Here is a 16,314-nt window from a genome sequence, read left to right on the forward strand (position 1 = left end):
TAAAATGATATAATGTCTTCTGTTTTCTTAAATATTTTTATATATATATATATATATATATATTCCAGACGGAGTCCCAGAACGCGCTCTTGGAGCAAATAAACAATACCAGGGAAACGAATGGTAACATCAATACAGGTAGGTTTATTCACATCATAAACCAGCTGCAACGCGTTTCACCCGCAAATGGGCTTGTTCACACAATCTATCTGAACTAACTATAACGGGGGAATTTCATTGGTTTTTTACGAGTGAAATGTCCAGCTAACTATAACATGTGTGAAACCTATGGTTTTTTAAGTGAATTTGCAAGGTTTTTTAAATGCTAATTCCTAACTATAACGTGTGTGAAACCTATGGTTTTTTAAGTGAATTTGTAAGGTTTTTTAAATGCTAAGTTATGTATGTTTTATTATATTTCTTATATATATATATATTTTTTTTAAGGTTTTTCACCGTGCGCGCACCCTGTGCGCGCACCCAGCGATTTTTTGAAAAAAAATAAAATGTTTTTTTCACCCTTCGGGGTCCTTCAGGGACCCCCTGACAAAGACTAGGGGGTCAGGAACTCTCTACCCTGCCCCCTTTTCACTTTCTCCACCTTTCTTTTTCACTGTCAGACACAAAACACACAAAATGGCGGCCGATGCTTCCTGATTTCGACCGATTCGAACGTTGACTGACATGTAACCACCAATCAGAATTACGCTTGCGCACGTTAAGGTGCGCGCACGGTGCGCGCACGGTGCGCGCCTATAGATATTTATGTACTTTTAACTGCAATTTTCTCAGGAACTACTGAACAGATTGACTCCATATATGCAAAAGGCACATCCCTGACCTGAGGACTACCTCTTTGCCAAACTTCAAGTAATTCTGTTCAGCCGTTCGGGCTGTACCTTTGACTAAAGGTCCTATGGGAAAATGCATGGGGAAAACGTGTTTTGGGACCCCCTTTTTTTTCAGCCCCCGCTTGATGAATCACCCCGAGACTTTCAGGGTAGGAGCTGAGTGGAGCGCCCCATTAGTTTTGAAAATTTCGCAAGGATTCGTCAACTGGCGCCAAAGTTATTCAAAATAGAATTTTCAGATTTCCTATGGAAACTCGATCCTAACTATAACTATCTACTGGCGACTGCCAGTAGATAATATATTCACTGAAAAAACCATAGGTTTCACACATGTTATAGTTAGCTGGACATTTCACTCGTAAAAAACCATTGAAATTCCCCCGTTATAGTTAGTTCAGCTAAATATAACACGCGCGACCGCAATCCACTGCTGATGACATCACATATTACATCACTCATGACATCACTGATGACATCTCAAATGACATCACTGATGACATCACTGATGACATCATCCAGTGAATATGTGTCTTTCTTAAAAATAAATATTTTTTATATATGTATATCTAAAGGTTAATGGAAGAATAAATGGGTAAATAAGTGTCTAAATGGATGTTTTTTTTTGTAAAATTAATTGTATAACTGACTTATTAACATTATCTTAGTGAATACAGTGATGTAATATGTGACATCATCAGCAGTGGATTGCGGTCGCGCGAGTTATATTTAGCTGAACTAACTATAACGGGGGAATTTCAATGGTTTTTTACGAGTGAAATGTCCAGCTAACTATAACATGTGTGAAACCTATGGTTTTTTCAGTGAATTTGCAAGGTTTTTAAAATGCTAATTCCTAACTATAACGTGTGTGAAACCTACGGTTTTTTAAGTGAATTTGCAAGGTTTTTTAAATGCTAATTTCTAACTATAACGTGTGTGAAACCTATGTTTTTTTAGTGAATTTGTAAGGTTTTTTAAATGCTAATTTATGTATGTATTATTATATTTTTTATATATTTATTTTACAATAAACTACCTATGTATATAGTTATAGATTGACTGTATCCTGTAATATGGAATGGCTCGTTTAAAATGTTTTTTTTTTTAAGGGTTTTTCACCGTGCGGGCACCGTGCGCGCACCTCGCGATTTTTGGAGAAAAAAATAAAATGTTTTTTTCACCCTTCGGGGTCCTTCAGGGACCCCCTGATAAAGGCTAGGGGGTCAGGAACTCTCTACCCTGCCCCCTTTTCACGTTCTCCACCTTTGTTTTTCACTGCCACACACAAAATGGTGTCCGACACTTCCTGATTTCGACCGATTCGAAAGTTAACTGACATCTAACCACCAATCAGAATTACGCTCGCGCACAGCGTGGTGCGCGCATGGTGCGCGCACGGTGGGCGCCTATAGATATTTATGTACTTTTAACTGCAATTTTCTCAGAAACTACTGAACAGATTGACACCATATATGCAAAAGGCACATCCCTGACCTGAGGACTACCTCTTTGCCAAATTTCAAGTAATTCTGTTCAGCCGTTCGGGCTGTACCTTCGACTAAAGGTCCTCTGGGAAAATGCATGGGGAAAATACATTTTGGGACCCCCTTTTTTCTCAGCCCCCGCTTGACGAGACTTTCAGGGTAGGAGCTGAGCAGAGCGCCCCATTAGTTTTGAAAATTTCGCGAGGATTCGTCAACCGGCGCCAAAGTTATTCAAAATATAATTTTCAGATTTCCTATGGGAACTCGGTCCTAACTATAACTATCTACTGGCGACCGCCAGTAGATAATATATATATATATTTATATATATATATATATATGTTTGCGGCAAGACCGTCGCGAAAAAACTGAGACCCAGAAGGCAAAATCCCAACAGCGCCAAAGACTCAACCAAAAGCGCAGATTGCGTCGACAAGCATGCCGCAAACATCAGGCCAAAAAGGAAAAACAACAAGAGATGGAACAAGTAACTAAAGTATCACATGAAGTTGCAGAGTCCATGGGATCATCATCAGTTGTCAACCTTACTAGCACCCAGCTTAGTCCAGCTGAGATTAACATTTTACATCTTGGTCTCTCGTTCAGCCCGGGCAGCAACTTTAACTATTCCAAAACTCGGATCGATTTATACAAATTTATCCGCAAGTTAAAGCTGCAGAAGTATTTTCTACTCAATCCCAACATTCGGAGACCAAGTCTTACACCCATGTTGGATATGCAACAAGGATTGAGTGCCAACGATTTGGATTTAATGCAAGACCTTCAGCAGTTAAGGTATGAGGGCTCTAGTTCTGATTTCACTGAAGAACACTTATCTCTGAATGTGCCTGGACACACCAAATTCAAACCTAAATCTACCTTCACTCCTTTAATGCTGCATGATAACATCGATATTTTTCACGAACTATATTCATCTAACCTGCGTGAAAAATTTAAATTTAAATACACAGCACGGAACAATTGCTACTTCCAACTTGTCAGCAAATTACAAGCCAATAACAACATCATCATACGTCAATCTGACAAGGGGGTAATGTAGTGCTTTGGTCCAGGGACCTCTATTTGGAGGAAGCCTACAGTCAACTTAATGATTCCCTTTGTTACAGACGCTGTGATGCAGCTTCAGTGAAGGTAGCTAGAACTGAATTCTATTCCCATCTTGTTGCCTGGAGGAGTACAGGATTACTAAATCAAGATGAACTGAAATTCCTCAAAAATGACTTCCCAGTAATTCCTGTCATGTATTTTATTCCTAAAATACATAAGAACTTTGAGAAGCCCCCAGGCAGACCAATTATCTCGGCACGAGGTGGACTATGTGAGAATACCTCTATATATATTGATGCCTTTCTGCAGGAACATGTCAAGACTTTGCCATCATATGTGCAGGACACAAGCGATTTTTTAAGGAAAATAGCTGGGTTAAATTGGGACCCCACATTTTGGTTGGTTACACTGGATGTAACCTCCCTCTACACCAGCATCCATCATCCTGATGGTGTAAAAGCTGTCCAGCACTATCTGGGTACCCGACCTCTACATATGTTCAACCATAACAAAATGTTGTTAGCTATGATTTCCTTTTGCCTGCACAATAATTTCTTTATGTTTGGCAATCAGTTCTTCCAGCAGGTCAGAGGTGTTGCCATGGGGGCCAGCTTTTCTCCCAGTTATGCCTGCCTCCATATGGGCTACTGAGAGGAGCAGGTCCTCTATGGTCAACATCATGATATCCTGTCAAAACATGTAATTCATTGGTATCGTTTTGTAGATGATATTTTCATGGTTTGGCAAGGCACAAAACAACAGATCCTTGACTTTATCGATGTTATTAATCTTAACACCTTTAATCTCAGTTTCACCACAGATATTAGTCAAGACAGAGTGTTGGATGTTGAAATCTTTATTGACTATGGCAAACTCAATACACGCCTCTTTAGGAAACCCACCGCGGGTAATACGGTTCTCCATGCCACAAGTCACCATCCTGTGCATCTTATTCGCAGCATTCCTTACGGGGAGATGCTGCGTATCAGGCGCATCTGTAGCACATCGTGGTACCCGAGATGGGCACCTGCTTCGCCCCCAGTTACGCGAACCTGTTCGTGGGCTGGTGGGAGGAGCAGGTGGCATGGTCTGAAGCAAACATAGACTGGACAAATAAAATCATATCGTGGTACAGGTATATAGACGACCTTTTCCTGGTATGGAATGGCACGGTAAATCAAGCAGAAAAATACATTGAACATCTAAACAAGAATGAGATCAATCTACGATTCTCAGGCGAGATAAGTTTGGTGGCAGTAAACTATCTTGACCTGAGAGTCGAGATACAGGAGGGCAAAATCACAACGGCCTTATATAGAAAGCCGACAGCTGGAAATAGCACTCTACATGCTGCTAGCAGCCATCCCCAAAGATTAAAAAACAGCATTCCGTATGGGGAATTTCTTAGACTGAAAAGGAATTGCTCTGAAGAAAGCGATTTTAAATTGGCAGCCAGAGCAAGCATACACAGATTTATAGAGAGAGGTTACACTCCAGGTCTCCTTGAAAACACACTTAAAAAGGTAGAAAGAATACCTAGAAAGGACTTATTTCAGCCAAAAGTCCGGGATGATCAAATTGGCAAATTCCGTATGATAACGACCTTTTCGGAAGATGCCAACAGTCTAAGATTAATAATGAAGAAAAACTGGCATATATTGAAAACCGATGCCATTATTGGTACAGATATTCCAGCAGGACCACTGATTACCTTTAAAAAGGCTCGATCCCTCAAAGACAGCTTGGTACATAGCCATCTAGACATTATACCATCCAAACAGGGAACCATAAATGAAATGAAAGGGTTTTTCCCCTGTGGAAGATGCAAGGCCTGTGCACACAGCAAAAGGGTGTTGACGTATGAGATCAAAGGCCTGAAATCACCTAAAAAAATCAAAAAATTCATGACCTGTAACACCACACATGCGGTCCATCGTCTGAAATGTCCCTGTGGGCTGAGATACATAGGGAGCACAATACATTGTGTCAAACTTAGAGTGCTGGAGCATATGCGTGCAATTGCAAAAAAAGATTTTAACTATCCTGTGGCACGTCATTTTGCCCTTAAGCATAATAGCAACAGGGACCTGTTGCAGTATTTCAGCATAGACTGCATCCCATTTGATGTAAGGGGAGGAGACAGGGTACTGAAATTGCGAAGACTCGAATCACGATATATCATAGATCTCCAATCCAAGTCCCCGAATGGGTTAAATGGTGGGGAAGAATTGACAGTTCATCTGGGTAACCAATAGTTATGTAATTTATTGTGATCACTGATCGTTGAAATGTTGACTGGTGAAGAACCTGGTACATCGAAAGCATCTGCCGATACACGGCTAAATAATGATAAATGAGGGACACTGGAAGTTCATTCTATTTGGTGCAACTGGCCGATACACGGCAAAATTGTAATTAACTGACTGGTCACAGCAAGGTTATGATTATAAAATCAAGCACGCTGATGAATTTTCATGTGAAATGCATAATATGTTGTATTTACCAACTGTACTCCAAGAACCATGCATAATTGACCACTTTAAGATGGCGCGCATAAAGTAAACGCGCTAGTCCCCTGTTTATGTCTATGTTAATCGATGTGACTCTTTTTAATGGCGCCTCACAGCGCGTAATGCAAACACTGAAGAAGGATCTATTCTGAAACGCGTCTGTTTGTATTCGGTTTAAACCATTAAACCTTGCTGAAACGAAAGCCCCGTGAGTGCCGTTTTTTCCTTCTAGAGGACGGAGGAATTTTTGGAGCTTGCATTTCGTGCGGTACACCACCGCATTCGGCACCCGCCCACCAAAGAGTGACTCGTATTTTGGTGTATTTGGAGCGACATATATATATATATATATATATATATATATATATATATATATATATATATATATATTTCCCCTTTTTTCTAGAAAAGTGAAGTCGCGCACCCATCGTGTACCTATCTCGCTGGAAGTGCGGATTCAAACCGCCATATTGGTAAAGTCATGTAGGATGCGCGTTTCAGCCAGCCCACTCCGCTTACGCTTACAGGGAGGGAACTACAACGCTACATGTCCCAGGTCTTCCCTGTAGTGCTCTGCTGATCACAGGTCTAGTTGTCAGCATGCCACAGCCACTCCCTCACGGCTGCTTTACACACACACCACATCCATGCAGCACAGTTATCACAGGACATGTGACCCTGCCAATAAAAAGGTCTGGGCTCACGTGCTCGATGCCAGTTCCACTCTCTATCTGGGTGTATCCGTGTGCTTATTATGTTGGTGGCAGCCGAGGCACTTTGACCGACACAGGCCTCCCTCAACGTCGCGATGAGTTGAGGTGCACAGAGATGGTGGCAGCCGAACCAATTTGCCAGAGACTGGCCTTCTGCCACTTGACGATGAGTCAAGGTGCACAGAGTTGGTGGCAGCCGAGGCATTTTGGCTGACATGGGCCTCCCGCCACGTGGCAATGACTTGAGCTGCACTGAGTTAGTGCCACCAGAGCTGAGCGGGTGTGCAGCCTGCTATGATGCATGGCCTCGATACGCTATCCTGGCAATCAAGACCCAATCTGAATTGTGAGCTTGGCTGGACCATGTGTACGCCAAAGGCAGCTGGCTGTACAGACATGACTCCTCGGCGCGGTGCAGCAGGATGCGCTGGGGTCCTGTGCTGCGGAATCCAGCAAGGGCGGAGGAGGTTGCTCCGGCACTTGGTGGTCCCTCTTAGAGACACACCAGTGGCGGCAGGTGAGCATTGAGGTCTGGGTGCGTAGAGTCAGGCAGTCATCACTGGGTGGCGGACTGGTCTGGGGACCAGGGCTGGGATGCTTGCGAAAGATGTAAGAATCATGCACACTGCCTGCGAAGTTTGCGACGACATCAGTGCACAGGCCCCGGTGAACCAGTTTTGCCTGCCCATTGTTGGAATGCGTGTGGTTTCTGTTGCAGTAATTGGGTGCGGTGTCGGAAGGGGGCACAAATAGTACATGTGTGCAGTCAGTTGCCCCCAACACGTGCAGGAAGGTTGTTATGGCGTGGTTCCCTTACTTGGTCTCCAGTTGTTTCTGTGCAGTTTAGGTGAAGTGAACATGCATGTGTATCAATCTGAAATGAGCCCTGATGCTAACAGGTGTGATAAATCCTGCATAATGAGACCGTAACAGAAGTTCGTGTGGTTGTAACGTTCTATTTCTTTCCTACGAAGGTTACAACCACACAAGCTTCTGTTACTGTCATTCTGTGCAGGATTGATCATACCTGTAAGCATTCCGGTTTGTCCAAGTGCAATACATTGTACCATATTACGTTTGTGACCATACTAACGCTTGACCATTATCTTCATTTATCCAACAGGTGTCTGAATACGGACTTTTGGGATTTCCAGGACGATCTACAGTTATTTCGATCCGCAAGTTGATGTTCCCCGTTGGCAATGTCACTCGTTGTTTGATGTGTTTGTGTTGTTAATTTATCTTTTTCTAAGAAAGTACTGTTTTTCAACTACTGTTCACTACTAGACTTCATGACCTGGCGCACCCCCATTTCAGTGACTACAATCTTGGATCTGGAGCACAGAGGCATCAAGCAACGGCTGGGATTGGGGTTGGTTGTGCAGGAATACTACGAATTGGGATGAGCGGGTAGTGCGGATGCAGGGGCCCTAAGTTGCTTTTGTAGACATGCATCCAAGACGTGTGAGGAAGTTTACTAGGGCTGGCTGTGAGACTCCTAGAACTCTAGCAGTTGTTAGTTGGAAGACACCAGAGGCCAACAGGTGCAGCACAGCCAGCAGCTTTGTCTGTGTAACGATGTTGATTGTCCGCTGTGTTGGTACCGTCAGCCTGTGGGGAATGTGTCAGTATGCACCAACTTGAGAATGGCGTGATAATTCTTTCGCCACTTTTGCTGCGCTAAACTGCTGATAACTCAGCGATAAGTCCCAACTGTTGTGTTATAGGGTGATTCTAAAACGAGCCCTTGTGTTTATTAGGACTTTGTCGTAGCTACATGCGAATCACAAGAAAAAAGATGAAAAAACTAGAAAAGTGGGCAAGGTACAAACACCCAGGCCCCCTAGGCCTGCTCAGGGGATCCCACAAAAAGCCCCAGGGCCCAAAAAGTATTACTATTTTTTTTTTTAAAGCGGCTGGGTGCACGAATCTGGACAATTTTTTTTTTTAAAACAATGGGGTGTATTCTCAAGAACTTACCGCTGAGTTATCGGCACTTTACTGCAGCAAAAGAATTATCATCCCATTCTCAACCTGGTGAAAACTGCCAATATCGCCAGTTTTCCAGCGATAGCTTCCTCAAAAAAAACATCTCCACCAATGAGAGCGACAACTAACGCTAATGATATGCAGAATAGACGTTCCAGTGGAAAAAAAAACATGAAAACACCACTTCCTGATATTTTTAACAACCAGGGAAATCTGCAATACAAACCAAAAACAGGCGATAAGCCGTGTTAGCAGTAGAAATTTAACATCTGACTTTTACTGGTGTAAAGCATGACGACTGCCTACAGTACCACATCTGAAGACCAACATATGTCATAGAGCAACTGACCATGCAGCTCCGACACCCAAGAAAGCCACAACACCCAATGCCACCAGCCCCAGGACCTCCCCCTCGGACCACCTCCATCCCCCTCCTACGACTACCGAGGCAGCGCAGAACAGCGGACCTTCCCAAAACGGCATGGCCCCTCAGCCACACAATAGCTGAATGTTGGGAGACGTGGGAATCAAGTATGTGTGAAGGAGGCAAGTCGCCCATCAATAATAATGCACACAACCCCAAGTGTAGCGGTAATGTGCTGGACATACCTCACTATGCAGAGCACAGACCTCTCCATGTGTAAATATACTGCTGGTGCTTGTACTGTTGTGGACAGAGGACGCAACCATGTTACCTCAGGCAGTGGTGAAGATCTCGGTCATGTAACTGTGTCGTCCCCCCTGTAAGCGAAACCGGAAGAGGAGTGGGCTGGTCCAACATACGCCACTCCAGCGTAGAAGTGTGAATAAATAGGCCGGGGCTCTGGCCGTGGTTCACTTCTGGGTAGGCCAACGCGTCTGCCAGAGCGGCGGCCCTCACCCTGCCACGAGGCCACCACCATGACCATCGGCCTCCTCGACACAGGCCCCCTGCGAACCCAGCAGCACAGAACCTCAGAGTTATGTCTGTACAGACTACTGCCTTCGATGTACACTGCGGACAGCAGGGCTCACAATTCAGATTGAGTCGCGATTGCAGTGAGTGCTTCAGGTACCACTAACTCTGTGCAGCTCAAGTGAACGCCACGTGGCTGTTGGCTCTTGCTGACCACTGCCTCTGGCCTACACTTCGGTTTGCAGGGCTGAAAATTCAGATAGAGTCACGATTGCAGATGACGCAGTCCAGTAGGCAACAGACATTGCATCCAGTGCAGTCCACCCAGACCACGCATCATCGCTCGCTGCGCACACGCCGAGTGCTTGGTGCCTCTATCTCAGTGCACCACAAGTCATCGCCACATAGCCTTTTTAAGGCAGAATACATTAGGTAAAAGACATTGCTCCCAGTGTGGCCCGCCCGGACCATGCATCATCGCAGGCTGCGCACAAGCTGAGTGCTTCAGGTGCCACTAACTCAGTGCACTGCAACTCACCGCCACTTGGCCTTATTGACGCAGAATTCATTAGGCAAAAGACATTGCTCCCATTGCAGCCCGCCCGAACCACGCATCATCGCTGGCTGCTTCAGGTACAAATAACTCTGTGTAGCTCAAGTCAACACCACGTCGCTGTGGGCCCTTGGTGACCACTGCCTCCGGCCTACACTGCGGTCAGCAGGGCTCGCAATTCAAATTCAGTCTTGATTCATTAATTTCACAGTCCAATAGGCAACTAACTATAACATCCCTGAAACCTACATATTTCGGCAATGTATTCCATACATATTTCATCTTTTGTTCCATACTCCTACACTGCGGTCAGCAGAGCTCCAAATTCGAATTCAATCTTGATTTATTAATTGCAGAGCCCACTAGGCAACAGACATTGCATCCACTGCAGCCTGCACGCACAACGCATCATCGTTAGCTGCACACACGCTGAGTGCTTCAGGTGCCACTAACTCTGTGCAGCTCAAGTCTACACTACTTGGCTGTGGGCCCTTGCTGACCGCTGCCTCTGGCCTACACTGCAGTTAGCAGGGCTCACAATTCAGATCGAGTCGCGATTGCAGATGACCCAGTCCAGTAGGCAACAGACATTGCTCCCAGTGTGGCCCACCCGCACCACGCATCATCGCTGGCTGCGCACATGCTGAATGCTTCTGATGCCACTAACTCAGTGCACCACAAGTCACCGCCACGTGGCCTTATTGACGCAGAATTCATTAGGCAAAAGACATTGCTCCCAGTGCGGCCTGCCCAAAGTAAGTATCATCGCTGGCTGCGCACACGCTGAGCACCACTGTTGCCACTAACTCAGTGAACCACAAGTCAACACCACGTAGTTGTAGGCCTTGCTGACCGCTGCCTCCAGGCTACACTGCGGTTTGCAGGTCTCACATATCCAATCCAATCCTGTCCTGCAAGGACACGCCATCATCGCTGGCTGCGCACATGCTGAGCTCTTCAGGTACCACTAACTCTGTGCATCACACCTCATGGACCCTTTATGATTGACTTTCGTGCTGTAGACACCGGACGCAACAATGTCACCTCATGCAGCAGGAATATCCCAAAGGGACATTAACAATTTCTTCACATCAGCACACTCATCTCTGGTGCCCCTACCTCAGTGCACCACAAGTCATGGACCCTTTACGATACAATCTTTTCTGTTTGATTTGAGATCTGGTACCCCTACTTTAGTGCACCACAAGTCAAGGACCCTTTATGATGGAATCTCTGTGTGTGATCCAATTATCACTGTTGTAGTTGTTGCCAGCACCAACCATTCTCTGAGGGCTGGCTTACACTCACCCCACACGCATCCAGCACAGACATCACTGGACATGTGACCCTGGTAATAAAAAGGGGCTGAGCGCACGTGCCCATAGCCAGTTCCACTAACTGTGTCCGTGTGTTCATTATGTATGTATGAAGGCTCTGGTCCGTACCACATTACATTGTGCTGTTGACTCCGCACGCAACCATGTTACCTCTGGCAGTGGGGAAGACCTCGGTTATGTAACTTTGTCTGGGTCATTCTATGAGTTCATGGGTAGAGACTGGATGATTAGAATACTGCAAGGAGAGTGTATAGTGAATTTATAAGTGCTTGGGGATTGGCGAAGTGATTGGATAAGTACATATGTTGGCGGAGCCTAACCCCCGAGCACGAGCTTGGCTCTAATTGGCTGCCAACCAGTGGCAACCCTGGCGGAGCGTCAGGATTGCATACCAAGCCAGGAAAGGCCCAGAATCCTGTCTGCAAGATATTTCCAGCTCCACAGCTGGATCATTGACATATGGCAGATAGAATCTACGAAATTCTGTAAGCATAAGCGGAGTGGGCAGAGCCGGCGTACGCCAGTCAGGGGCGCAACTAGAGCCAAGTTTTGGGGGAGGCTGATAAATATTTCGGGGGGAGGGGGCTAATTCTTCCTGTCATAGGAGTGGAGATGCAGGGTCTCTAAGAAGAGGTGAAATCACCATAAAGCCTCATTTAGAGGTAAATGGTCTTTTAAAGACCTGTGAATTACTCGGTTGCCGTGCTGAGAGTGATGGAGCGGGAAAAATATTTAGCTTTTATATACCCAATCCATTTATATAAGTTTTATTAAAATGACTAAAGAACTAATTCTAATGAATAATAAAGTGATGTAATTGAATTAATCAACCTTATTAACCAAGAGAATACACATGGGAATGCATTTGCATGGCTAAAATAATAAGTGTACTAAGTTTGTACGCATATTAAATTTATATGTCTAGCTTAAGCAGTGTTAATGTGATTTGCTCTTAAATAAACCAGCATTACCGGCTTTAAATGTTGCATATGGCTAGATAAATGCATACACATAAGGGTATTAGCGAGGGAATAACATTGTTTATTTCATTTCTATGTATTAATTATGATTTGTGTTTCTTTTACTTAAGTTAACTATATCGGCCTACTAAAAGATGGCTGCCTCACTAAAGTACATGACATCACGCAATTAGCAATGGAGGAAGACGCCTGCACTGACTACGTCGTGCCCTCTCCTTGAACCTCCGAACCAGGTCCATGAAGACTACTCTGGGCGAGATGCCAATGTCCCTGAACATGGACCAAATGTTGCCATCTGGGAACCAAAAGTCACCTATGAACAATAGACTGATACTTTCCCGACCTGGGAACATCCTTTCCCATGCGCCTAGTTTATTCATTATCCGTATGTGAATTTTGAAAGATGTTTCTTAATGTATTTAGATGTGACTGAATTCAGCCAATCAATGACCTGGAAATAATGAAAATGCTACATGTATATGTAAATTTTGGTATAAATACTAGTAGCCTAGAGAGGGAAATTAGATTACCACCCAAAGAGCTTGAGACGCACCCTGATCGATGCTACTCTATGCGGCACTCCATGCTGACAGCAGAGGACGGGACGGTAGAACTCTGATGAATTTCTGAGGACCAGTTTCTGACTGAGAGATCGACAATTAGCCAGAATAGGTAACTATGACAAAAGATAATATTGCATTGTTAGGATTTAACCTGCAAATTTAATTAGAAAAATCATTGTTTGAAGAACTGTGTCGGGTGGTTATTTTTTGTAATGTTTATTGATTAATATAAGAATTGAAGTGTTATCTATCAAATTCCAACTCAACTAAATGATCCGATCGTCCTCCGGATGGAGGAATTGTTAGGGTAATTTAACAGATGTGATTTCCTCCATCCAAGTAGGAAGAATTGTAGTTCGGGATATTCGAAGATCCCTCTGTAGGCACGGATATGATTGATGTAGAATGAATGTTGGTGTTATGGGCCCCACCAGCGTGTGATGTGTGTATGTGCGTGTGACTGAGGAATCATTCCGTCCGTGGAAGCAGGAGGAGATTTTGTGTTCTGAACTGCACCAAGAGCTGCACACCCAGCGCATTCACACTAGGGGGGAGCCCTGAGTGCCGCAAACCCAGCGCGTATACACTAGGGGGGCATGCTGAGCACGTTAGGATCGCCACTCCAAACTTTAAAAGAAAAAAAAAAACACAGTCCACTTCCATTAATTAATATTTGCCTCGAGGACCCCATCCCCCGGGGCATGCCTAATTCTTGAATGTATTTATTAATTATTAGGCCGCATGGTCCCCCTTCCCTTGTCCACTTCTGGCCCCATGGACGCCATCCCCCGGGACCTGGCCTCTTCGTTGGGGACCGTGGGAGGGAGCCCCAAAGCCCCCACGGTCTCAGCCGGCTCCCCGCCTCCTGCGCGAGCCGGCATTGCTTTTGGGCAAGAGGAGCTGCTACATACAGCTCCCCTTGCCCAAAAGCAATCCTGCAATATAATTATAGGATTGCCCACAGAACCTAGCCCAACCGGGGGCTCATTTAAATGAAGTGGGGGAGCCCCCGTCTCATTTAAAAAAAAAATCACCTGGATTTGCGCACCCAGCGCGCATACTGACGTTAAAAAATAAATTAATTGTGCCTGCCTAGGGGTCCTTGTGGGACCCCCTGAGCAGGCCTAGGGGGTCAGAGTATATCTACCCTGCCCCCATTTCTTCTTTTTTAATCTTTTTTCAACTGTTTTCTTGTGACTCGGTTATACCGAGTCACAAGATGGCTGCCAACACTTCCTGGTATGAAGTGTTGGCAGCCATTCACAGTGAAGCTCGTGGTCGTGGCAGCCAATCACAGTGAAGTGCGTGGATGGGAGGGTGCGTGAACCCACCGCTGCCCCAGAAAAATCAAAACTTATTTTTTGAATTTCTTAGCAACTACTGTTGTGACTCGGTTCTACCTAGTCACAAGATGGCTGCCAACACTTCCTGGTATGAAGTGTTGGCAGCAAATCACAGTGAAGCTCATGGTCGTGGCAGCCAATCACAGTGAAGCGCGTGGTCGGGAAGGTGCGCGAGCCCACCACTGCCCCAGATATTGAAACTTTTATTTTTTGAATTTCTCAGCAACTACTGAACAGGTTTACACCATTTAAAAAAAAAAAGTCGCTTTCTGAATCAAGCAATACCTTTTGGCCACATTTGGTGTAATCATCACTGTTCCGCAGCTATCCCTTTGGAAGCCGATGGCCAGATGGCCAGATGGCCCGCACCTTTCCCTATACCAGTCGGCCTGCAGGTGTTCCTCTGCGAGCTGGTCCGCAGCTCTCCCTGTGCGAACTGACGGGCTGCAGTTCTCCCTCTATGAGCCTGCCAGTCGGCTCACAGATCTTCATCTACGAGCCAGCCCGCCGGCTCGTAAGTCTCTGAGAGCAGATGCAATGGAGGCAACGATCATGCAGGTTGGGCACCCAACACTGCTCCGACATCCCCCAGCAGGAGCTCCTTGTCCACCATCTCCCCTCACCCCCACCCCCCACAAACAAATGTGACAATCACGTTAGGGAATCTGGAACGTAAAAAATTGGGTAATGTTGTTTAATTAATAAGAAGATGCTTGTGAGGTTGGACAAATAAGAATCTTAGTCACATATGGATTTACATATAAAACATTTTATGAAAACAAAACAACAGCAAATAAAACTATGTACAGCCATGTTGTGTCATCGCTGAACCATTTGTCAATCATAGCCTGCAAGACAAAAAGAAAGATTAGATGGTGCGTCATGCGTCCAGCAAAGGAGAAAAAGAAAGAGAGAAAGAGTGACAGAGAGGGAGAGAGAGGAACAAAGAAAGAGTGAGAGAGAGAGGAAGACAATGAAAAAGAGAAAGAGTGAGAGAGAGAAAGAGAAAGAGAGAAACTGTGAGAAAGGAAAAGCGAGAGAGAGAGAGAGAAAGAGTGAGAGAGATGAAAAGAGAGAGACAGAAAGAGTGAGCGAGAGGCGAGAAAGAGTGACAGAGAGGGAGACAGAGAAAGAGTGAGAGAGAGAGGAAGACAGAAAGAGAGAAAGTCATTAATTTGTGCTGCATTAAGGTAGGGGCACCAGATGTGAAATAGTATGCAAAAGATTCTATTGTAAAGGGTCCATGACTTGTGGTACACTGAGGTAGGGGCACCAGATGTAAAATTATACACAAAATATTGTATCATAAAGGGTCCATGAGACATGCTGCATTGAGATAGGGGCATTAGAAGAATTCAGCGTGTGCGCAGCCAGCGATGATGCATGGTCTGGGCGGGCCGCACTGGGAGCAATGTCTCTTGCCTACTGGACTGCGTCATCTGCATTTGCGACTCGATCTGAATTGTGAGCCCTGCAGTCCGCAATATAGATGGAAGGCAGTAGTCAGCACAGACATCGAGGAAGGCTTTTTGTCACTTCCTCCTGACAAAATCCGAGGACATAGAGTACAATTCTGTCTGCAATTAATAAATCATGTCTCAATTTAAATTGTGAGCTCTGCTGACCGCAGTGTAGGTAACAAAAGATGAAATATGTATGGAATATATTGTCAAAATGTGTAGGTTTTGGGGACGTTATAGTTAGTTGCCTAGTGGACTCTGAAATTAATTAATCAAGACTGAATTTGAACTGTGAACTCTGCTGGCCGCAGTGTAGACTGCCATTCAGTGTTCCTTTGGAGTTGCAAGATGAATTTCGTCATTGTACTAAGCAACTAAAAGGATACTAAAAGATACTAAAAGGATATTGTGTAGGTTTGAGGGACGTTACACTTAGTTGCCTACTGCACTCTGCAATTAATGAATGAAGACTCAATTTTAATTGTGAGCCCTGATGACCGCAATGTAGGCAGGAGGCAGTGGTCAGCAAGGGCCCACAGCCACGTGGCATTGAGTAGAGCTGCACAGT

This window comes from Triturus cristatus, chromosome 4_1, assembly GCF_964204655.1.
Source record: "Triturus cristatus chromosome 4_1, aTriCri1.1, whole genome shotgun sequence".
In the NCBI taxonomy this organism is placed as follows: Eukaryota; Metazoa; Chordata; class Amphibia; order Caudata; family Salamandridae; genus Triturus; species Triturus cristatus.